Raw genomic sequence first — 24,674 nt, forward strand, 5'->3', positions numbered from 1 at the left:
AAAAAGTAAATTGGAAAGTTGTTTAAAATTACATGCCCAATTTGAACGTTTATTTTGGACATGACTGTCGCTTTAACAGTGTTTCCAAAGAAGCAATGGATTAAGATTAATGATATGCAAATAAGTTTCACAATACTTTACCTTTCTGGTTCTAAAAAAATAAATTTAAAATATTTTAATCATGAAATCCAGTGTAATGCTTGAGAATGCAAATAACACTTTGAGACTGTAAAATAAAATGTTTGGTTATGTGTAGTAACAAAATGACAATCGGCTAGATTACGAGTCTTGCATTAAGATGAAAAAGCAGCGTTAACAGGTCCTAACGCTGCTTTTTCACTACCGCTGCTATTACGAGTCTTGCAGGTTTAGGGGCACCGCACACTTCTTTGGCCTTACCACAAAACGACTTACGTAAACTTCGTAAACCCATTTTTCTATGGGACTTCCATAGCATTGGTATTACGAGTCTGTCCAGGGAGGCCAAAAAGTGAGCGGTACACCCTCTACCTCCAAGATCCGTAACGCATTCTAAAGTCAGTAGTTATGAGTTTTACACTACAACGCCGTAGCATAAAACTCATAACTAAAGTGTTACAAAGTACACTAACACCCATAAACTACCTATTAACCCCTAAACCGAGGCCCTCCCGCATTGCAAACACTGTAATATTTTTTTTAACCCCTAATCTGCCGCTCCGGACATCGCCGCCACTATAATAAACATATTAACCCCTAAACCGCTGCACTTCCACCTCGCAAACACTAGTTAAATATTATTAACCCATAATCTGCCGCCCCTAACATCCCCGCCACCTACATTATACTTATTAACCCCTAATATGCCGCTCCGGACACCACCGCCACCAACATTATACTTATTAACCCCTAATCTGCTGCCCCCAACATCGCCGACACCTAAATTATATTTATTAACCCCTAATCTGCCGTCCCCAATGTCGCTGCAACCTACCTACACTTATTAACCCTTAATCTGCAGCCCCCAACGTCGCCGCCACTATATTACATTTATTAACCCCTAAACATAATTCTAATCTTAACCCTAACACCCCCTAACTTAAATATAATTTAAATAAATCTAAATAAAATTCCTATCATTAACTAAATTATTCCTATTTAAAACTAAATACTTACATTGTAGCTAGCTTAGGGTTTATTTTCATTTTACAGGCAAGTTTGTATTTATTTTAACTAGGTAGAATAGTTATTAAATAGTTATTAACTATTTAATAACTACCTAGCTAAAATAAATACAAATTGACCTGTAAAATAAAACCTAACCTAAGTTACAATAACACCTAACACTACACTACAATTAAATAAATTAACTAAATTAAAAACAATTATTCAAATTAAATTAGCTAAATTACAAAATAAAACACTTAATTACAGAAAGTAAAAAACAAATTACACATCTTTAAACTAATTACATCTAATCTAATAGCCCTATCAAAATAAAAAAGACCCCCAAAATAAAAAAAACCTAGCCTAAACTAAACTATCAATAGCCCTTAAAAGGGCCTTTAGCGGGGCATTGCCCCAAAATAATCAGCTTTTACCTGTAAAAATAAAATACAAACAACCCCCCAACAGTAAAACCCACCACCCACACAACCAACCCCCCAAATAAAATACTAACTAAAAAAAACTAAGCTCCCCATTGCCCTGAAAAGGGCATTTGAATTGGCATTGCCCTTAAAAGGGAATTTAGCTCTATTGCAGCCCAAATCCCTAACCTAAAAAATAAACCCACCCAATACACCCTTAAAAAAACCTAGCACTAACCCCCTGAAGATCGACTTACAGTTCTGAAGACCGTACATCCATCCTCAAGGAAGCGGCAGAAGTCTTCATCCAACCGGGCCAAAGTCCTCAACGAAGCCTGGAGAAGTCTTCATCCAAGCCGGGCGAAGTGGTCCTCCAGACGGGCAGAAGTCTTCATCCAGACGGCATCTTCTATTTTCATCCATTCAACGTGGAGTGGGTCCATCTTCAAGACATCCGACGCAGAGCATCCTCTTCATCTGGAGTCTTCTTACTGAATGACGGTTCCTTTAAATTACGTCATCCAAGATGGCGTCCCTTAGATTCCAATTGGTTGATAGAATTCTATCAGCCAATCGGAATTAAGGTAGAAAAAATCCTATTGGCTGATGCAATCAGCTAATAGGATTGAAGTTCAATCCTTTTGGCTAATCCAATCAGCCAATAGGATTGAGCTCGCTTTCTATTGGCTAATTGGAACAGCCATTCAGTAAGAAGACTCCAGATGAAGAGGATGCTCTGCGTCGGATGTCTTGAAGATGGACCCACTCCGCGTCAGATGGATGAAGATAGAAGATGCCGTCCGGATGAAGACTTCTGCCCGTCTGGAGGACCACTTCACCCGGCTTGGATGAAGACTTCTCCCGGCTTCGTTGAGGACTTCGGGCCCGGTTGGAGGAAGACTTCTGCTGCTTCCTTGAGGATGGATGTCCGGTTTTAAGAACAGTAAGTCGATCTGCAGGGGGTTAGTGTTAGGTTTTTTAAGGGTGTGTTGGGTGAGTTTATTTTTTAGGTTAGGGATTTGGGCGTCAATAGAGCTAAATGCCCTTTTAAGGGCAATGCCCATCCAAATGCCCTTTTCAGGGCAATGGGGAGCTTAGATTTTTTAGTTAGCATTTTTTTTGGGGGGTTGGTTGTGTGGGTGGTGGGTTTTACTGTTGGGGGGGTTGTTTGTATTTTTTTTTTACAGGTAAAAGAGCTGATTACTTTGGGGCAATGCCCCACAAAAGGACATTTTAAGGGCTATTGATAGTTTAGTTTAGGCTAGGGTTTTTTTATTTTGGGGGGGCTTTTTTATTTTGATAGGGCTATTAGATTAGGTGTAATTAGTTTAAATATCTGTAATTTGTTTTTTAATTTCTGTAATTTAGTGTTTTTTTTGTGTACTTTAGCTAATTGTATTTCATTTATTTAATTGTATTTAATTTAGGTCAGTTATTTAATTGTAGTGTAGTGATAGGTGTTAGTGTAACTTAAGTTAGGTTTTATTTTACAGGTAATTTTGTATTTATTTTAGCTAGGTAGTTATTAAATAGTTAATAACTATTTAGTAACTATTCTACCTAGTTAAAATAAATGCAGACTTGCCTGTAAAATAAAAATAAACCCTAACGGCTAGATTTAGAGTTTTGTCGGTAAGGACCCGCGTAGCTAACGCTGGCTTTTTTCTGGCCGCTCCTTTAAAATAACTCTTGTATTGAGAGTCCATATAATGTCAGCGTTAGGCTCCAAAAAAGGAGCGTAGAGCATATTTAACGCAAATGCAACTCTCGATACCAGAGTTGCTTACGGACGCGGCCAGCCTCAAAAACGTGCTCGTGCACGATTCCCCCATAGGAAACAATGGGGCTGTTTGAGCTGAAAAAAAACCAAACACCTGCAAAAAAGCCGCGTTCAGCTCCTAACGCAGCCCCATTGTTTGCTATGGGGAAACACTTCCTACGTCTGCACCTAACACCCTAACATGTACCCCGAGTCTAAACACCCCTAACCTTACACTTATTAACCCCTAATCTGCCGCCCCCGCTATCGCTGACCCCTGCATATTATTTTTAACCCCTAATCTGCTGCTCCGTAAACCGCCGCTACTTACATTATCCTTATGTACCCCTAATCTGCTGCCCCTAACACCTCCGACCCCTATATTATATTTATTAACCCCTAATCTGCCCCCCACAACGTCGCCTCCACCTGCCTACACTTATTAACCCCTAATCTGCCGAGCGGACCGCACCGCTATCATAATAAAGTTATTAACACCTAATCCGCCTCACTAACCCTATAATAAATAGTATTAACCCCTAATCTGTCCTCCCTAACATCGCCGACACCTAACTTCAAACATTAACCCCTAATCTGCCGACTGGAGCTCACCGCTATTCTAATAAATGTATTAACCCCTAAAGCTAAGTCTAACCCTAACACTAACACCCCCCTAACTTAAAAATAATTTAAATCTAACAAAATTAATTAACTCTTATTAAATAAATTATTCCTATTTAAAGCTAAATACTTACCTGTAAAATAAATCCTAATATAGCTACAATATAAATTATAATTATATTATAGCTATTTTAGGATTAATATTTATTTTACAGGTAACTTTGTATTTATTTTAACCAGGTACAATAGCTATTAAATAGTTAAGAACTATTTAATAGCTACCTAGTTAAAATAATTACAAAATTACCTGTAAAATAAATCCTAACCTAAGTTACAATTAAACCTAACACTATACTATCATTAAATTAATTAAATAAAATACCTACAATTACCTAAAATTAAACCTAACACTACACTATCAATACATTAATTAAATACAATATCTACAAATAACTACAATTAAATTAACTAACTAAAGTACAAAAAATAAAAAAGAACTAAGTTACAAAAAATAAAAAAATATTTACAAACATAAGAAAAATATTACAACAATTTTAAACTAATTACACCTACTCTAAGCCCCCTAATAAAATAACAAAGACCGCCAAAATAAAAAATGCCCTACCCTATTCTAAATTACTAAAGTTCAAAGCTCTTTTACCTTACCAGCCCTGAACAGGGCCCTTTGCGGGGCATGCCCCAAGAAGTTCAGCTCTTTTGCCTGTAAAAAAAAACATACAATACCCCCCCCCAACATTACAACCCACCCCCCACATACCCCTAATCTAACCCAAACCCCCCTTAAATAAACCTAACACTAAGCCCCTGAAGATCATCCTACCTTGTCTTCACCATACCAGGTTCACCGATCGGTCCTGGCTCCAAAATCTTCATCCAACCCAAGCGGGGGCTGGCGATCCATCATCCGGTGGCTGAAGAGGTCCAGAAGAGGCTCCAAAGTCTTCATCCTATCCGGGAAGAAGATGGCAACCATCATATTCCAAGTGGCATCTTCTATCTTCATTCGATGAGGACCGGCTCCATCCTGAAGACCTCCACCGCGGACCCATCTTCATCCGGTGACGTCCAACTGAAGAATGACAGTTCCTTTAAGGGACGTCATCCAAGATGGCGTCCCTCGAATTCCGATTGGCTGAAAGGATTCTATCAGCCAATCGGAATTAAGGTAGGAATATTCTGATTGGCTGATGGAATTCTGATTGGCTGATCGGAACAGCCAATAGAATGCGAGCTCAATCTGATTGGCTGATTAGATCAGCCAATCGGATTGAACTTGATTCTGATTGGCTGATTCCATCAGCCAATCAGAATATTCCTACCTTAATTCCGATTGGCTGATAGAATCCTATCAGCCAATCGGAATTCGAGGGACGCCATCTTGGATGATGTCCCTTAGACTTTGGAGCCTCTTCTGGACCTCTTCAGCCACCGAATGATGGATCGCCAGCCCCCGCTTGGGTTGGATGAAGATTTTGGAGCCAGGACCGATCGGTGAACCTGGTATGGTGAAGACAAGGTAGGATGATCTTCAGGGGCTTAGTGTTAGGTTTATTTAAGGGGGGTTTGGGTTAGATTAGGGGTATGTGGGTGGTGGGTTGTAATGTTGGGGGGGGTATTGTATGTTTTTTTTTTACAGGCAAAAGAGCTGAACTTCTTGGGGCATGCCCCACAAAGGGCCCTGTTCAGGGCTGGTAAGGTAAAAGAGCTTTGAACTTTAGTAATTTAGAATAGGGTAGGGCATTTTTTTATTTTGGGGGCTTTTTTTATTTTATTAGGGGGCTTAGAGTAGGTGTAATTAGTTTAAAATTGTTGTAAGATTTTTCTTATGTTTGTAAATATTTTTTTATTTTTTTTGTAAGTTAGTTCTTTTTTATTTTTTGTACTTTAGTTAGTTTATTTCATTGTAGTTATTTGTAGATATTGTATTTAATTAATGTATTGATAGTGTAGTGTTAGGTTTAATTGTAGATAATTGTAGATATTGTATTTAATTAATTTAATGATAGTGTAGTATTAGGTTTAATTATAACTTAGGTTAGGATTTATTTTACAGGTAATTTTGTTATTATTTTAACTAGGTAACTATTAAATAGTTCTTAACTATTTAATAGCTATTGTACATGGTTAAAATAATTACAAAGTTGCCTGTAAAATAAATATTAATCCTAAAATAGCTAAAATGTAATTATAATTTATATTGAAGCTATATTAGGATTTATTTTACAGGTAAGTATTTAGCTTTAAATATGAATAATTTATTTAATAAGAGTTAATTAATTTCGTTAGATTAAAATTATATTTAATTTAGGGGGGTGTTAGTGTTAGCGTTAGACTTAGCTTTAGGGGTTAATACATTTATTAGAATAGCGGTGAGCTCCGGTCGGCAGATTAGGGGTTAATAATTGAAGTTAGGTGTCGGCGATGTTAGGGAGGGCAGATTAGGTGTTAATACTATTTATTATAGGGTTAGTGAGGCGGATTAGGGGTTAATAACTTTATTATAATAGCGGTGCGGTCCGCTCGGCAGATTAGGGGTTAATAAGTGTAGGCAGGTGGAGGCGACGTTGAGGGGGGCAGATTAGGGGTTAATAAATATAATATAGGGGTCGGCGGTGTTAGGGGCAGCAGATTAGGGGTACATAAGGATAACTTAAGTAGCGGCGCTTTGCGGTCGGCAGATTAGGGGTTAATTATTGTAGGTAGCTGGCTGCGACGTTGTGGGGGGCAGGTTAGGGGTTAATAAATATAATATAGGGGTCGGCGGTGTTAGGGGCAGCAGATTAGGGGTACATAAGGATAACGTAGGTGGCGGTCGGCAGATTAGGGGTTAAAAAAATTTAATCGAGTGGCGGCGATGTGGGGGGGCCTCGGTTTAGGGGTACATAGGTAGTTTATGGGTGTTAGTGTACTTTAGAGTACAGTAGTTAAGAGCTTTATGAACCTGCGTTAGCCCAGAAAGCTCTTAACTACTGACTTTTTTCTGTGGCTGGAGTTTTGTCGTTAGAATTCTAACGCTCACTTCAGACACGACTCTAAATACCGGAGTTAGAAAAATCCCATTGAAAAGATAGGATACGCAATTGACGTAAGGGGATCTGCGGTATGGAAAAGTCGCGGCTGAAAAGTGAGCGTTAGACCCTTTTTTGAGTGACTCCAAAAATTAGTTATGTTGTAGCTATCTTAGGGTTTATTTTACAGGTAAGTATTTAGTTTTAAATAGAAATTATTTAGGTAATAATATTAATATTTATTTAGATTTATTGTAATTATATTTAAGTTATGGGGTGTTAGAGTTAGGGTTAGACTTAGGTTTAGGGGTTAATACATTTAATATAGTGGCGGCGACAGATTAGGGGTAAATAAATGTAGGAGGTGGCGGCGATGTTAGGGACAGCAAATTAGGGGTTAATAATATTTAAATAGTGTTTGTGAGGCAGGAGCGTGGCGGTTTAGGGGTTAATATGTTTATTATAGTGGCGGCGACGTTGGGGGCGGCAGATTAGGGGTTAATAAGTATAATGTAGGTGGCGGCGATGTCCGGAGCGGTAGATTAGGGGTTAATAAATATAATATAGGTGGCGACGATGCCGGGAGCGGCAGATTAGGGGTTAATAAATGTAAGATTAGGGGTGTTAAGACTCTGGGTTCATGTTAGGGTGTTAGGAGTAAACATAACTTTTATTTCCCCATAGGAATCAATGGGGCTGCTTTACTGAGTTTTACGCAGTTTTTTTGCAGGTGTTAGACTTTTTCTAAGCCGGCTCTCCCCATTGATTCCTATGGGGAAATCGTGCATGAGCATGTACGACCAGCTCACCGCTGCTTAAGCAGCGCTGGTATTGGAGTGCGGTATGGAGCTCATTTTTGCTCAACGCTCACTTCTTGCCCTTAAACGCCGGGTTTGTAAAAACCCATAATACCAGCGCTGCAGATAAGTGAGCGGTGAGAAAAAACTGCTTGTTAGCACTGAATAGCTCCTAACGCAAAACTCGTAATCTGGCCGAATGTTATTACTTATTTTGCTCCCTTTTTCTATAATTTTAACCTGAAAACTAAGACTTTTTCTGTTCTAATAACCAACTGCACATGGCAGGCTTTACAAGCCTAACTCTGCCGCATGCCTGTCCCTAATTTTCTTCAGTAGAGAGGGTTTATAACATAATGGCCATGGTTATCCTTGTCTATTTCACTAAAGGGACAGTCTACACTAAAAATTTTATTGTTTCAAAAGATAGATAACGCCTTTACTACCCATTCCCCAGGTTTGCACAGCCAACATTACTATATTAATATAATTTATAACATTAAAACCTCAGAATTTCTGCCTGTTTCTAAGTCACTACAGACAGCCTCTTATCACATGCTTTTTTATTTGCTTTTCACAACATAGTAACATAGTAACATACCTGTAGTAGATGAGGTTGAAAAAAGACCAAAGTCTATCGAATTCAATATATACAAATCTAATATACTTACAAAAAAGCTCCAGTTAATCTTAAACTAATCCCATTACAATGTGGCCCATTTATCACAAGCGATCATATCCATGAATTCTGTTTCTAGACAGAAATGTATCTAAACCATTTTTAAATGTATCTAAGGTATTGACATTCACTACCTCCTTTAGTAATGAGTTCCACAATTTTATTGCTCTTACAGTGAAAAAACGTTTCCATTGCAGGATAATAAATCTCCTTATATCTTAAATTCTCCATTTCCCTTATTAGCTTTGTGGCCCTTCTCTGAACTTTTTCAAGGTCTGCAATGTCTTTTTTTTTTAGATTGGTTCCCAGAACTGCACTCCATACTCCAGGTGAGGTCTTACCAGGGATTTATATAGTGACAGAATTATGATTTCCTCCCTTGAATCAATGCCTCTTTAAATACATGCTAGTATCTTATTAGCCTTAAAAGCCACTGTCTAGCATTGTGCACCAATCTTTAGCTTGTTATTAGTGATATCGCGAATAGTTCCCGGTGAACATAGCATGTTCGCGTTCGCCTCAGATGGCGAACATATGCAATGTTCGGTCCGCCCCCTATTCCTCATCATTGAGTAAACTTTGACCCTATACCTCATAGTCAGAAGACACATTCCAGCCAATCAGCAGCAAACCCTCCCACCTCCTGGACAGCATCCATTTTAGATTCATTCGGAAGCTGCATTCTTAGTGAGAGGAGGGACAGTGTAGCTGCTGCTGATTTAATAGGGAAATCGATAGCTAAACTTCGTCCTGGAAAAGACAAAAATACTCACAAGGATATTTGCACTTCCAGTGCAATAATTCGCAAGCCGATACTTCAGAGCCGTTCGGCTGACTCTTTCTTTCCCGGTCTGCTCCTGACGATGAACATGCCCCTAAGTGGAGTGAAACACAAAACACCTTTGGTGCAGATAACCCCGACCAATGTCGGACGAACAACAGTGAGTTAGGTATATATACTCACAAACGTGTGTGCACAATCAGTGCAATATCAGGCGGACCGAAACTTTATAAAGCCGTTCGGCTGACTTCCAACAATGGTAACTGCTGCTGAGCAAGTATGTTAAATCTATGTGTAGAGTTGGCTGCCAAACAACAAACGGCTTGCAGCCGAGAAACGTGTAGCGAAGTTATAAGATTTTTAATAAAAGTTTTTATATTGTTCTACCTTGCTTGGAATCATTGTACCGACTGGACATTAGAGAGTAGTGTGAGAAGGATCGCAGATTGTTCTGTAACAAGCAGCGTGTCCCCTGTTTGGCAGCCAACTCTACACATAGATTTAACATACTTGCTCAGCAGCAGTTACCATTGTTGGAAGTCAGCCGAACGGCTTTATAAAGTTTCGGTCCGCCTGATATTGCACTGATTGTGCACACACGTTTGTGAGTATATATACCTAACTCACTGTTGTTCGTCCGACATTGGTCGGGGTTATCTGCACCAAAGATGTTTTGTGTTTCACTCCACTTAGGGGCGTGTTCATCGCCAGGAGCAGACCGGGAAAGAAAGAGTCAGCCGAACGGCTCTGAAGTATCGGCTTGCGAATTATTGCACTGGATGAGCAAATATCCTTGTTTATTATATAGTACACCTTCTATTGGAAAATCTCACTTGTTGTTTGGTTTATCTGCACCAGAGCGCCTCTTCTTTTTTGTCTTTTCCAGGACCAAGTTTATCCTCACGCATATTGTGGAGAGAGCCGCTGTTTGTTTTGGAGCTATCTTCTTTGCCTCTTCAGAATTTGTGGGACTTTTGTTTTTATTTGTGGTACACTCTATACATATGGACGATTGTGCTTACAACATCAAGGAATTCATTTAAGTATTCATTTTTTTGCACTTATTTGTTATTGTTGATCATTCATACATTTATAGAAATTTATTGTTGTATCATATTTTACAAAACATACTATAATTAGAACTTAATCTTTGGGAATAGCATAGAATAGGCGCACCTCTCGTTTCTAACACACTATCCTTTGTGTTGTCCTCTCTCTCTAAAATCGATAGCCAGGTTAGTGTATTCAGTGTCCACTACAGTGCTGAAGGACTCATCTGATCTCTGCTGTAAGGACAGCACCCCAAAAAGCTATTTCTTTCATGTAATTAGCAAGAGTCCATGAGCTAGTGACGTATGGGATATACATTCCTACCAGGAGGGGCAAAGTTTCCCAAACCTCAAAATGCCTATAAATACACCCCTCACCACACCCACAAATCAGTTTTACAAACTTTGCCTCCTATGGAGGTGGTGAAGTAAGTTTGTGCTAGATTCTAGGTTGATATGCGCTCCACAGCAGGTTGGAGCCCGGTTTTCCTCTCAGCGTGCAGTGAATGTCAGAGGGATGTGAGGAGAGTATTGCCTATTTGAATTCAATGATCTCCTTCTACGGGGTCTATTTCATAGGTTCTCTGTTATCGGTCGTAGAGATTCATCTCTTACCTCCCTTTTCAGATCGAAGATATACTCTTATTTATATACCATTACCTCTGCTGATTTTCGTTTCAGTACTGGTTTGGCTTTCTACAACATGTAGATGAGTGTCCTGGGGTAAGTAAGTCTTATTTTCTGTGACACTCTAAGCTATGGTTGGGCACTTTTTTATAAAGTTCTAAATATATGTATTCAAACATTTATTTGCCTTGACTCAGGATGTTCAACATTCCTTAATTCAGACAGTCAGTTTCATATTTGGTATAATGCATATGAATAAATCAATTTTTTTCTTACCTTAAAAATTTGACTTTTTCCCTGTGGGCTGTTAGGCTCACAGGGGCTGAAAATGCTTCATTTTATTGCGTCATTCTTGGCGGGGACTTTTTTGGCGCAAAATTTTTTTTTCTGTTTCCGGCGTCATACGTGTCGCCGGAAGTTGCGTCATTTTTATGTTCTTTTGCACCAAAAGTGTCGGCGTTCCGGATGTGGCGTCATTTTTGGCACCAAAAGCATTTAGGCGCCAAATAATGTGGGCGTCATTTTTGGCGCTAAAAAAATATGGGCGTCACTATTGTCTCCACATTATTTAAGTCTCATTTTTTATTGCTTCTGGTTGCTAGAAGCTTGTTCACTGGCATTTTTTCCCATTCCTGAAACTGTCATTTAAGGAATTTGATCAATTTTGCTTTATATGTTGTTTTTTCTATTACATATTGCAAGATGTCCCACGTTGAAACTGAGTCAGAAGATACTTCTGGAAAATCGCTGCCTGGGGCTGGAGCTACCAAAGCTAAGTGTATCTGCTGTAAACTTATGGTATCTGTTCCTCCAGCTGTTGTTTGTACTGTTTTGTCATGACAAACTTGTTAATGCAGATAATATTTCCTTTAGTACTGTTACATTACCTGTTGCTGTTCTGTCAACATCTAATACTCAGAGTGTTCCTGATAGCATAAGAGATTTTGTTTCTAAATCCATTAAGAAGGCTATGTCTGTTATTCCTCCTTCTAGTAAACGTAAAAAGTCTTTTAAAACTTCTCATTTTTCAGATGAATTTTTAAATGAACATCATCATTCTGATTCTGATAATGGTTCTTCTGGTTCAGAGGATTCTGTCTCAGAGGTTGATGCTGATAAATCTTCATATTTATTTAAAATGGAATTTATTCGTTCTTTACTTAAAGAAGTCCTAATTGCATTAGAAATTGAGGATTCTGGTCCTCTTGATACTAAATCTAAACCTTTAGATAAGGTTTTTAAATCTCCTGTAGTTATTCCAGAAGTTTTTCCTGTCCCTAGTGCTATTTCTGAAGTACTTTCCAGGGAATGGAATAATTTGGGTAATTTATTTACTCCTTCTAAACGTTTTAAGCAATTATATCCTGTGCCATCTGACAGATTAGAGTTTTGGGACAAAATCCCTAAAGTTGATGGGGCTGTCTCTACTCTTGTTAAGCGTACTACTATTCCTATGGCAGATGGTACTTCCTTTAAGGATCCTTTAGATAGGAAAATTGAATCCTTTCTAAGAAAAGCTTACTTGTGTTCAGGTAATCTTCTTAGACCTGCTATATCTTTAGCGGATGTTGCTGCAGCTTCATCTTTTGGTTAGAAGCTTTAGCACAACAAGTAACAGATCATAATTCTCATAGCATTTTTATTCTTCTTCAACATGCTAATAATTTTATTTGTGATGCCATCTTTGATATCATTAGAGTTGATGTCAGGTATATGTCTCTAGCTATTTTAGCTAGAAGAGCTTTATGGCTTAAAACTTGGAATGCTGATATGTCTTCTAAGTCTACTCTGCTTTCCCTTTCTTTCCAGGGTAATAATCGTTTTCGTTCCTTTCATCACAACAAGGAACAAAAACCTGATCCTTCATCCTCAGGAGCGGTATCAGTTTGGAAACCATCTCCAGTCTGGAATAAATCCAAGCCTTTTAGAAAATCAAAGCCAGCTCCTAAGTCCACATGAAGGTGCGGCCCTCATTCCAGCTCAGCTGGTAGGGGGCAGATTACGTTTTTTCAAAGAAATTTGGATCAATTCCGTTCACAATCTTTGGATTCAGAACATTGTTTCAGAAGGGTACAGAATTGGCTTCAAGATAAGGCCTCCTGCAAAGAGATTTTTTCTTTCCCGTGTCCCAGTAAACCCAGCGAAGGCTCAAGCATTTCTGAAATGTGTTTCAGATCTAGAGTTGACTGGAGTAATTATGCCAGTTCCAGTTCTGGAACAGGGACTGGGGTTTTATTCAAATCTCTTCATTGTACCAAAGAAGGAAAATTCCTTCAGACCAGTTCTGGATCTAAAAATATTGAATCGTTATGTAAGGATACCAACATTCAAAATGGTAACTGTAAGGACTATCCTGCCTTTTGTTCAGCAAGGGCATTATATGTCTACAATAGATTTACAGGATGCATATCTGCATATTCCGATTCATCCAGATCACTATCAGTTTCTGAGATTCTCTTTCCTAGACAAGCATTACCAGTTTGTGGCTCTGCCGTTTGGCCTAGCTACAGCTCCAAGAATTTTTACGAAGGTTCTCGGTGCCCTTCTGTCTGTAATCAGAGAACAGGGTATTGTGGTATTCCTTATTTGGACGATATCTTGGTACTTGCTCAGTCTTCACATTTAGCAGAATCTCATACGAATCGACTTGTGTTGTTTCTTCAACATCATGGTTGGAGGATCAATTTACCAAAAAGTTCATTGATTCCTCAGACTCAGGTAACCTTTTTAGGTTTTCAGATAGATTCAGTGTCCATGACTCTATCTTTGACAGACAAGAGACGTCTAAAATTGATATCAGCTTGTCGAAACCTTCAGTCACAATCTTTCCCTTCAGTAGCCTTATGCATGGAAATTCTAGGTCTTATGACTGCGGCATCGGACGCGATCCCCTTTGCTCGTTTTCACATGCGGCCTCTTCAGCTCTGTATGCTGAACCAGTGGTGCAGGGATTACACAAAGATATCTCAATTAATATCTTTAAAACCGATTGTACGACACTCTCTGACGTGGTGGACAGATCACCGTCGTTTAGTTCAGGGGGCTTCTTTTGTTCTTCCGACCTGGTCTGTAATTTCAACAGATGCAAGCCTTACAGGTTGGGGAGCTGTGTGGAGGTCTCTGACAGCACAAGGGGTTTGGGAATCTCAGGAGGTGAGATTACCGATCAATATTTTGGAACTCCGTGCAATTTTTCAGAGCTCTTCAGTCTTGGCCTCTTCTAAAGAGAGAATAGTTCATTTGTTTTCAGACAGACAATGTCACGACTGTGGCATACATCAATCATCAAGGAGGGACTCACAGTCCTCTGGCTATGAAAGAAGTATCTCGAATTCTGGTATGGGTGGAATCCAGCTCCTGTCTAGTTTCTGCGGTTCTTATCCCAGGTATAGACAATTGGGAAGCGGATTATCTCAGTCGCCAAACGTTACATCCGGGCGAATGGTTTCTTCACCCAGAGGTATTTCTTCAGATTGTTCAAATGTGGGGACTTCCAGAAATAGATTTGATGGCCTCTCATCTAAACAAGAAACTTCCCAGGTATCTGTCCAGATCCAGGGATCCTCAAGCGGTAGCAGTGGATGCATTGTCACTTCCTTGGAAGTATCCTGTCTATATCTTTCCGCCTCTAGTTCTTCTTCCAAGAGTAATCTCCAAAATTCTGAAGGAATGCTCGTTTGTTCTGCTGGTAGCTCCAGCATGGCCTCACAGTTTTTGGTATGCGGATCCTGTCCGGATGGCCTCTTGCCAACCGTGGACTCTTCCGTTAAGGCCAGACCTTCTGTCGCAAGGTCCTTTTTTTCATCAGGATCTCAAATCCTTAAATTTAAAGGTATGGAGATTGAACGCTTGATTCTTAGTCAAAGAGGTTTCTCTGATCCTGTGATTAATACTATGTTACAGGCTCGTAAATCTGTATCTAGGGAGATATATTATAGAGTCTGGAAGACTTATATTTCTTGGTGTCTTTCTCATCATTTTTCCTGGCATTCTTTTAGAATTCCGAGAATTTTACAGTTTCTTCAGGATGGTTTGGATAAAGGCTTGTCTGCAAGTTCCTTGAAAGGACAAATCTCTGCTCTTTCTGTTCTTTTTCACAGAAAGATTGCTAATCTTCCTGATATTCATTGTTTTGTACAAGCTTTGGTTCGTATAAAACCTGTCATTAAGTCAATTTCTCCTCCTTGGAGTTTGAATTTGGTTCTTAGGGCTCTTCAAGCTCCTCCGTTTGAACCTATGCATTCATTGGACATTAAATAACTTTCTTGGAAAGTTTTGTTCCTTTTGGCCATCTCTTCTGCCAGAAGAGTTTCTGAATTATCTGCTCTTTCTTGTGAGTCTCCTTTTCTGATTTTTCACCAGGATAAGGCGGTGTTGCGAACTTCTTTTAAATTTTTTACCTAAGGTTGTGAATTCCAACAACATTAGTAGAGAAATTGTGGTTCCTTCATTATGTCCTAATCCTAAGAATTCTAAGGAGAAATCATTGCATTCTTTGGATGTAGTTAGAGCTTTGAAATATTATGTTGAAGCTACTAAGAATTTCCGAAAGACTTCTAGTCTATTTGTTATCTTTTCCCGTTCTAGGAAAGGTCAGAAGGCCTCTGCCATTTCTTTGGCATATTGGTTGAAGTCTTTAATTCATCATGCTTATGTCGAGTCGGGTAAAACTCCGCCTCAAAGGATTACAGCTCATTCTACTAGGTCAGTTTCTACTTCCTGGGCGTTTAGGAATGAAGCTTCGGTTGATCAGATTTGCAAAGCAGCAACTTGGTCTTCTTTGCATACTTTTACTAAATTCTACCATTTTGATGTGTTTTCTTCTTCTGAAGCTGTCTTTGGTAGAAAAGTACTTCAGGCAGCTGTTTCAGTTTGATTCTTCTGCTTATATTTTCAGTTTTTTTTTTCTTTATAAGATTTAAACTTTATTTTTGGGTGTGGATTTTTTTCAGCGGAATTGGCTGTCTTTATTTTATCCCTCCCTCTCTAGTGACTCTTGCGTGGAAGATCCACATCTTGGGTAGTTATTATCCCATACGTCACTAGCTCATGGACTCTTGCTAATTACATGAAAGAAAACATAATTTATGTAAGAACTTACCTGATAAATTCATTTCTTTCATATTAGCAAGAGTCCATGAGGCCCACCCTTTTTTTGTGGTAGTTATGATTTTTTTATATAAAGCACAATTATTCCAATTCCTTATATTTATGCTTCGCACTTTTTTCTTATCACCCCACTTCTTGGCTATTCGTTAAACTGATTTGTGGGTGTGGTGAGGGGTGTATTTATAGGCATTTTGAGGTTTTGGAAACTTTGCCCCTCCTGGTAGGAATGTATATCCCATACGTCACTAGCTCATGGACTCTTGCTAATATGAAAGAAATTAATTTATCAGGTAAGTTCTTACATAAATTATGTTTTTTAGGGCTAGAATATCAGTCTGCTTTTTTTTTCCTGTGTAATCTAATTGCAGTTGCCTGCCTGCCAGCGTGTGTGTCAGGCTAACAGCGTATACTATGCCAACTTGCCCAGTGCCACCACTCATATCTGGTGTAACAGTAGTGTACATTTAAAAAAAAAACAACACTTTTTTTGACTGTGAAATAATAGCAGACAGCTGCCAGTACCCAAGATGGCCGCCAATAAGGCAGATGGGGAGGTTTTTTAGAGCTGTTTTGGGGGGGATCAGGGAGGTTGGGGGCTAAGGGGGGATGCTACACCACAGCATATGTAAATATGCTAAAAAAATTATTATTTTTGTAAAAACCTTTTATTTTAGTACTGGCAGACTTTCTGCCAGTACTTAAGATAGCGGGGACAATTGTGGGGTGGGGGAGGGAAGGGAGCTGTTAGGGAGGGATCAGGGGGTCTGATGTGTCAGGTGGGAGGCTGATCTCTACACTAAAGCTAAAATTAACCCTGCAAGCTCCCTACAAACTACCTAATTAACCCCTTCACTGCTAGCCATAATACACGTGTGATGAGCAGCAGCATTTAGCGGCCTTCTAATTACCAGAAAGCAACGCCAAAGTCAAATATGTCTGCTTTTTCTGAACAAAGGGGATCCCAGAGAAGCATTTACAATCATTTGTGTCATAATTGCACAAGCTGTTTATAAATAATATCAGTGAGAAACCTAAAATTGTGAAAAAATGTAAGTTTTTTTTAAATTTGATCGCATTTGGCGGTGAAATGGTGGCATGAAATATACCAAAATGGGCCTAGATCAATACTTTGGGTTGTCTACTACACTACACTTAAGCTAAAATTAACTCTACAAGCTGCCTACATGCTCCCTAATTAACCCCTTCACTGCTGGGCATAAAACACGTGTGGTGCGCAGTGGCATTTAACAGCCTTCTAATTACCAAAAAGCAACGCCAAAGCCATATAAGTCTGCTATTTCTGAACAAAGGGGATCCCAGAGAAGCATTTACAACCATTTATGCCATAATTGCATAAGTTGTTTGTAAATAATTTCTGTGAGAAAAATAAAGTTTGTGAAAAAGTGAACAATTTTTCTTTTATTTGATCGCATTTGGCGGTGAAATGGTGGAATGAAATATACCAAAATGGGCCTAGATCAATACTTTGGGTTGTCTACTACACTACACTTAGGCTAAAATTAACTCTACAAGCTGCCTACATGCTCCCTAATTAACCCCTTCACTGCTGGGCATAAAACACGTGTGGTGCGCGTTGGCATTTAGCAGCCTTCTAATTACCAAAAAGCAGCGCCAAAGCCATATAAGTCTGCTATTTCTGAACAAAGGGGATCCCAGAGAAGCATTTACAACCATTTATGCCATAATTGCATACGTTGTTTGTAAATAATTTCTGTGAGAAACCTAAAGTTTGTGAAAAAGTGAACAATTTTTTTTTATTTGATCGCATTTGGCGGTGAAATGGTGGCATTAAATATACCAAAATGGGCCTAGATCAATACTTTGGGTTGTCTACTACACTACACTTAAGCTAAATTTAACTCTACAAGCTCCCTACATGCTCCCTAATTAACCCCTTCACTGCTGGGCATAAAACACGTGTGGTGCGCAGTGGCATTTAGCACTTCTAATTACCAAAAAGCAACGCCAAAGCCATATAAGTCTGCTATAATGGCCTGTCTGGCACACAGTGTTGGGGCAAGGGTCCATCTGACCACTGATACCTGGTCTGCAAAGCAAGGTCAGGGCAGGTATATCACCTACACTGCATACTGTGAAGCGGGCGTAACCCTTACACTACCTGATGTATACAGCATCATACCTGATGTTTTAAAGCACGTTATTCTAAACAATTTAGGAATGTTAGGTGATTTATGCCCTTTATGGATTAAAACCAGACTCTGTATCAACTATGTAATTTTCCATGGGAGTTTTGCCATGGATCCCCCTCCGGCATGCCACAGTCCAGGTGTTAGTCCCCTTGAAACAACTTTTCCATCACTATTGTGGCCAGAAAGAGTCCCTGTGGGTTTTAAAATTTGCCTGCCTACTGAAGTCTATGGCGGTTCGCCCGGTTCGCCGGTTCGCAAACATTTGCGGAAGTTCGCGTTCGCGACATCACTACTTGTTATCTATTACTACTCCCAAATTCCTTTCCTCCTCTGTTTGGCTAAGTCTAGTCCCATTTAAATAATACATTGCCTGCTTATTTTTACTTCCAAAATGTAGAACCCTGCATTTTCCGATATTAAATCTCATTTTCCATTTACCTGCCCCTACTTCTAATTTTTGCAGATTGTACTGCAAGTTCACCTGCTTTGACCTAATGACCTTACACAACTTTGTTTCATCTGCAAAAATAGAGATGGTGATATTTAATCCTTGCTCCAAGTCATTAAGACAAATATTAAAAAGACCCAGTACGGATCCCTAGGGGACTCCACTGATTACCTTTGTCTAATCTGAGTATGATCCATTTACGACTACTCATTGCTCCCAGTCTTTTATCCAGTTATTTATTTATGAACTAACATTTTCAGCTATTCCCAGTCCATTAGTTTTGTACATTAATCTCTCATGTGGCGCTGCATCAAATGCCTTTGCAAAATCTAAGTATATCACATCAACTGATTCCCCTTCTATCTATATTTTTACTTACTTCCTTGTAGAATCTAATTAGATTAGTTTGACATGACCTATTTCTCATAAAACCATGCTGATTTGAACTCATAATCTTGTTTATACAAATATAATCATCAATATAATCCCTTATAATCCCTTCAAGTATCTTCCCCACTATCGATTTCAGACTAACTGGTCTATAGCTTCCTGAATCAGCGCTGCTTCCCTTTTTGAAGAGTGGCACCACATCCTGGGGTACTATGTCTGAGGATAATGAGTCTTAAAAAATTAAAAGTAGAGGTTTGTCTATAACAGTGCTAGCTTCCCGTAAAACCCTTGGGTGTATTCCATCTGGGCCTGGAGTTTTATTTACCTTAATATTATCCAGTTTTTTCCTGATATCCTCTAGACATAACCCAGTTAATGGTATGGGCTGGCATGTTCTAGTTTGTTCCAAAGTATCCACCATTGGTTTATTTCTTGTGTATACTGAAAAAATAATTGGTTTAAAGGGACATTCAAGTCCAAAAAAAACTTTCATGTTTTAAATAGGGCATGCAATTTTAAACAACTTCCCAATTTACTTTTATTACCAATTTTGCTTTGTTCTCTTGGTATTCTTAGTTGAAAGCTAAAACTAGGAGGTTCATATGCTAATTTCTTAGACCATGAAGACTGCCTCTAATCTGAATACATTTTGACCACTAGAGGGCATTAGTTCACATGTTTCATATAGATAACATTGAGCTCATGCACGTAAAGTAACCTAGGACTGAGCACTGATTGGCTAAACTGCATGTCTGTCAAAAGAACTGAAATAAGGGGGCAGTCAGCATAAGCTTAGATACAAGATAATTTTAGAGGTAAAACGTGTATTATTATAACTGTGTTGGTTATGCAAAACTGGGGAATGGGTAATAAAGGGATTATCTTTCTTTTTAAACAACAAAAATTCTGGTGTTGACTGTCCCTTTAATACCTCAGCCTTCTCCCTGTCACTGTTAATCATGCTACCCTCCACGCATTTTAATGTACCTATATTGTCCTTCTTAGATTTTTTGGCCATTTATATAAATTTAACCTATTTTACCTTTTAAGGTTTGAATTAGAATTATTTTGCAATTAACCTTTCATTTTGGCTAATTTGATTGCTTTTTTTTTGCATGCTTTGTTACATTCCTTATACATTTGGTATATTGAGTCTGTACTTTTTTCTTTTAATTTAAATGCCCTAGGTTTTTTCCTAATCTCTCTTAACACATTTTTATTTAGCCACATTGTCTTGGACTTATTTATTTTACTTTTATAACCATATGGTATGTGTTCATAAATATATTTAACAAAGTTTTAAATGTTATCCATTTATCCTCTGCATTATTAGAGAATACTTTGTCACAATTTATGTTATTTCATTATTTCCTTAAATCATTGGATTTTGCTTTCTTAAAATTAAATCTTAATTAAACCTTTAAACAACAATGAAAAGTGATTTCAAATGTGACTATGTTATGATTACTGTTACCCAAATGTTCTTTGATTTCTATGTTTGATATTATATCTGTATTGTTTGATAGAACTAAATCCAATATAGCTTTATTCCTAGTTTGCTCTTCTATTAATTGTGACAATAAGTTATCCCTGAGAACATTTAAAACTCTATCTCCCTTAGCTGAATTACTAGTTTTAATGGCCCAGTTTATATCAGGGTAGTTAAAATATCCCATAATTACAGCACTGCTATTAGCAGCATTTCCTATTTGCATTAGTAGTTGAGTTTCCTCCATGTCACTAATGTTGGGGGGCTTATAGCATGTTACTAGTAATATGTTTTAAGTATTTTTCCCCCACTCCTTATTTCAACCCACAGGGTCTCTACATTGTCACCTGTATCCTCACTTATTGTAGGTTTAAGGTTAAGTTTAATATACATGCAGATTCCTCCTCCCCTTTTATTACTCCTGTCCCTTCCAAATAAAGTATAACCCTCTAAGTTAACTGTCTAGTCATGTGAATCATCCCATCAAGTTTCAGTTATACTGATAATATCATAGTCCTCTTTTGTAACTAAGAGTTCCAGCTCCCCCATTTTACCCGTCATGCTTCTTGCATTTACATTTCATGTGCTTTTTGATGCTACTTGGTGCACTTTCCTCCAAACTTTCTAATGTGACATTTCCAAAGTAATCCATTCCTTGAGATATTCTAAGTGTGACATATTCACATACTGATCTTTCTTTTCTAATGTGTTCAGACTGACCAACCCCCCTTTGCCTAGTTAAAAAAAATCTCTAAGTGTGCTACTATCCTCTCCCCAACACACTTGCACCCATGTCGTTCAGGAGACTGCTAGTTCATGTGGGCCATATAGATAACATTGGTCTTATACCCATGGGTTATGGAATACACTGCACTAATTAGCTAAAAAAACAGGTCAACAGATAATAAATAAATAGTCATGTGATCAGGGGGCTGTCAAAAGAGCTTAGATACAAGGTAATCTCAGAGGTTAAAAGTATATTAATATAATTATGTTGGCTGCACAAAACTGGGGATTGGGCAATTTAGGGATTATCTATCTTTTTAAACAATAAACATTTTGGTGTTAACTTTCCCTTTAACAAGTCTGAATTGGCTCCTCCAAAGGCTAATGGGAAGGCAAACAGGTGATAATATATTTTCAAATAATGGTTTTGCCTCTGTAATAATATTTGCCATTTCTGCTGGATTCATCTGGACTTGGCTATTATATAAGGTAATAAGACAATTACGTTGTTTGATGACTTGAACCACCTTAGCAGGAGAATTCAAGCAGGAATTGACTGGAAACAACTCTGACTAAGCTGTAGCATCCATGGTATAACAAGATTTGGGTCAATCCCAAGTAGACAATCAGAAGCCATTCATTACAGCAAAAGGGGGAATCAATATCTTAAGCCAGCATGCAGTTCCAAGAGGTTTTATTTAAAAAATTAGTCCAAAAATTGAGGTACAAAAAAAGGGTTAAACAGGAGACAGAAACCAGAGAACTGGCCAGGATCAAAACCACAAAGGTGGGTCTGGAAATAAATTGCTAGGATTTCCATACCAATAACCAACCACTGAACAAATATATACAATAACCTTATAACACCTCCTATCCAGTTTTGGTGCCCAGGAAACAGCAAGAACACTTCCAACATAAATTATACAAATAGCACTATACAATCACATTTTAATCAAGTATCTTCACATAGAAAGATACTCTTAGCTGCCAACTGAGTTAATCCAAAGTTTCTTTAGAGCGGCCCTCAGCTTTAACAGCTTCAAAACTCCTAGACTTAGCGTGCCCACAAACTCTTTTTCCAGGACTGCCAATACATATAGTATAGCTATAACCGTGCCTCAGGACACAACAAATTGTAAGTTTAGTGCCCATTTATTGTGGCTTTTACAGCTCCTCTGGCCTCACACAACTGACCCCTAGTTAAAAAGGGTATACTACCATTTTTTTAATGAGGCGCCCAGGACCAGATTGGCCTACCAGAAAAGAAAGATTTCCTGGTGGGCCACAGCCTAATGTGGCTGGCCAGCTACAATTTAAGGGTGGTGCTGCCAGTGAGGTGACCCAGCTATATTACCTCTCTTTTCTCCTCTGAGCTATACATATTAAAATCACAAAGTATTTCCTTCCAAGATTTATTTTCTAAACTATATACCATTTAAGTATCTCTCCTTTAAATGGTTTCTAGTATTAAGTCCAGTCACACTGTTAGACAGAGTCATACATGTTTTTGAGTTTCTTCTCCAGATCATAAAATGGATAATAATTTTTAACAATCTGAAAGGATGTCATTGATGACATTGGGTTGTAGGGTGCCTATGTAACAACAATATACCATTTTTGTATTACAAACCAGTAAATCTCTTGAGAAAAACAGGTCATGTGCATTCTGTGGACTCAATAGAAAAAAAAAAACCTGTTATTCATTTTTTCCTGGGCTGAATTTTATTCCCAGTCCAGACCTGGAGGGGTCACTTGTCAACCTAGGATGCAACCGACCACCTGTCCAACAAAAACTAACGGCTAGAGTTTTTGTCGGTAAGGCTGTGCGGTGCTAACGAGCAGTTTAAGCTCACCTAAGACAACGCTGGTATTACGGGTTTTTAGAAACCCGGCGTTAGCCGCAGAAAAGTGAGCGGAGAGCAAAATTTAGCTCCACATCTCACTGTAATACCAGCGCTGCTTACGGTAGCGGTGAGCTGGCTAAACATGCTCGTGCATGATTTCCCCATAGGAATCAATGGGGGAGAGCTGGCTGAAAAAAAACTGTTATTCCTCCTTCTAGTAAACATAAAAAGTCTTTTAAAACTTCTCTTTATCCAGATGAATTTTTAAATGAACATCATCATTCTGATTCTAATGATTCTTCTGGTTCAGAGGATTCTGTTTCAGAGGTTGATGCTGATAAATCTTCATATTTATTTAAAATGGAATTTATTCGTTCTTTACTTAAAGAAGTCCTAATTGCATTAGAAATTGAGGATTCTGGTCCTCTTGATACTAAATCTAAACGTTTAGACAAGGTCTTTAAATCTCCTGTAGTTATTCCAGAAGTTTTTCCTGTTCCTGGTGCTATTTCTGAAGTAATTTCCAGGGAATGGAATAAATTGGGTAATTCATTTACTCCTTCTAAACGTTTTAAGCAATTATATCCTGTGCCGTCTGACAGATTAGAGTTTTGGGACAAAATCCCTAAAGTTGATGGGGCTATCTCTACCCTTGCTAAATGTACTACTATTCATACGGCAGATGGTACTTCCTTTAAGGATCCTTTAGATAGGAAAATTGAATCCTTTCTAAGAAAAGCTTATTTGTGTTCAGGTAATCTTCTTAGACCTGTTATATCTTTGGCGGATGTTGCTGCAGCTTCAACTTTTTGGTTGGAAACTTTAGCGCAACAAGTAACAGATCATGATTCTCATAACATTATTATTTTTCTTCAACATGCTAATAATTTTATCTGTGATGCCATTTTTGATATTATCAGAGTTGATGTCAGGTTTATGTCTCTAGCTATTTTAGCTAGAAGAGCTTTATGGCTTAAAACTTGGAATGCTGATATGTCTTCTAAATCGACTCTACTTTCCCTTTCTTTCCAGGGTAATAAATTATTTGGTTCTCAGTTGGATTCTATTATCTCAACTGTTACTGATGGGAAAGGAACTTTTTTACCACAGGATAAAAAATCTAAGGGTAAAAACAGGGCTAATAATCGTTTTCGTTCCTTTCGTTTCAACAAAGAACAAAAGCCTGATCCTTCATCCTCAGGAGCAGTTTCAGTTTGGAAACCATCTCCAGTCTGGAATAAATCCAAGCCTTCTAGAAAAGCAAAGCCAGCTTCTAAGTCCACATGAAGGTGCGGCCCTCATTCCAGCTCAGCTGGTAGGGGGCAGATTACGTTTTTTCAAAGAAATTTGGATCAATTCTGTTCACAATCTTTGGATTCAGAACATTATTTCAGAAGGGTACAGAATTGGTTTCAAGATAAGACCTCCTGCTAAGAGATTCTTTCTTTCCCGTGTCCCAGTAAACCCAGCGAAAGCTCAAGCATTTCTGAAATGTGTTTCATATCTAGAGTTGGCTGGAGTAATTATGCCAGTTCCAGTTCTGGAACAGGGGCTGGGGTTTTAGTCGAATATCTTCATTGTACCAAA

Source organism: Bombina bombina, chromosome 5 (genome assembly GCF_027579735.1).
Source record: "Bombina bombina isolate aBomBom1 chromosome 5, aBomBom1.pri, whole genome shotgun sequence".
NCBI classification, from domain to species: domain Eukaryota; kingdom Metazoa; phylum Chordata; class Amphibia; order Anura; family Bombinatoridae; genus Bombina; species Bombina bombina.